Source organism: Halyomorpha halys, unplaced genomic scaffold, assembly GCF_000696795.3.
Source record: "Halyomorpha halys isolate HHAL.00 unplaced genomic scaffold, Hhal_1.1 Scaffold900.1, whole genome shotgun sequence".
In the NCBI taxonomy this organism is placed as follows: domain Eukaryota; kingdom Metazoa; phylum Arthropoda; class Insecta; order Hemiptera; family Pentatomidae; genus Halyomorpha; species Halyomorpha halys.
This window is the reverse complement of record NW_027114997.1, coordinates 86,368-87,662: the sequence shown is the minus strand read 5'-3', so window position 1 is coordinate 87,662 and position 1,295 is coordinate 86,368. Positions and strand designations below refer to the sequence as shown.

Genomic DNA, 1,295 nt, shown 5'->3' with positions numbered 1-1,295 from the left:
TTGTATTAGAAGATGTATATTTTTTCAATGAAAAGTATGATAAATATTTTTAAAAATAAGTTATGTTTGAATTTAGCAAAGATAGTGAAGTTAGATCCTTAACAGTTGACCACCAACTTATTAAATAATCGGCACGCGTGGACGTACTGGTATTGGCAAAGTTTCTGGTAGTTCATGTGGAAATGGCAATGGTTCTGGCTCCCATGGATGATCAGGTCCCGGTGAGAGTGTTATATGTCGGCGCGCAAATGCAGCAGCTGCAAGCAGTGCAACGAACAAAAGCCATTTCATTTTCCTGAAATTAAATATAAAATTATGACCAATCGATCTACAGCAAGAAACATCAGTTCAATATCGAGATACCAATGTAATGAGTAAAACATAATTAATAATAAAAACAGCACAAAGCAAATGATTATTTAATCTCAAATATTTATATGATTTATAGAGCGTTAATTACTAATAATATAAGCGTTTCTTACTTACCAAACGATAAATGTGTAACTGTCCCTTTTAATTGCAATAATATTTCTGACTTTAGTTCTAGAAATTTCCGTCTATATATATATATCGTAGAGTTAATACAAGAATGTGTTGGAGGGGGAAAATCATTTTTTTTCCAGTTCGACCGAATACTTCAAAAACAAATTCTTTGACCACAAGCAATTCTACCTCATTATTGCTTTAATTTAGAATAACATGCATAGAAATATATTTTCTTTTTTTCTTTTATTACTATTGTCTCCATAGTCTAAGAGCCAAAGAGGAGAAGAAAAGAAACTATTTCACTCCAATTTTGTATAACTTTAATGAAAACTATACACCGTAAAATGGTGGCTATTCAAGAAGTTGGAAAAATTCTCTGAATACGAAATTTTCCCTTTAAGTTATTCGAAAAGAATTTTCACTCACTATTTAATTGGAGCTCCTTATCAGTAAAACTATCATTAAAACAAAAAAAAAAAACTTCATAGCGCGTTACTTAAAGTTGTGACAATGTTCTAAAATAAGAGTTCTAAACATGAAAATGATAATAAGAAATAAACCACACGAGTTAATAAATTAATTTAGGTACTAGAACTGAGGAAAATATACAGTCAATTGTAATAGAAGAAGTATATTTTTTTAAATGAAAATTATGAAACACATTTTTAAAAATAAGTAATTATGTTTGCATTTAGCAAAGATAGCTAACATCTCTTTCCTTAACAGTTGACCGCCAACTCATCAAATAAATGGAACAGGTGGACTAACTGGTATTGACGAAGTTTCTGGTTCTTCATGTAAAATTCACG

At 30.0% G+C, this 1,295-nt stretch overlaps 1 long non-coding RNA gene across 1 annotated transcript; it reads right to left on the bottom strand.

Annotated features, from left to right (window-relative positions):
* On the bottom strand, positions 1-831 carry LOC106686969 (uncharacterized). Its single transcript, XR_001344094.2, has 2 exons — positions 487-831; positions 1-295 (listed from the first exon to the last, which is right to left on the bottom strand). It is a non-coding gene; the product is annotated as an uncharacterized lncRNA (long non-coding RNA).
* Positions 832-1,295: the final 464 nt, after the last annotated feature.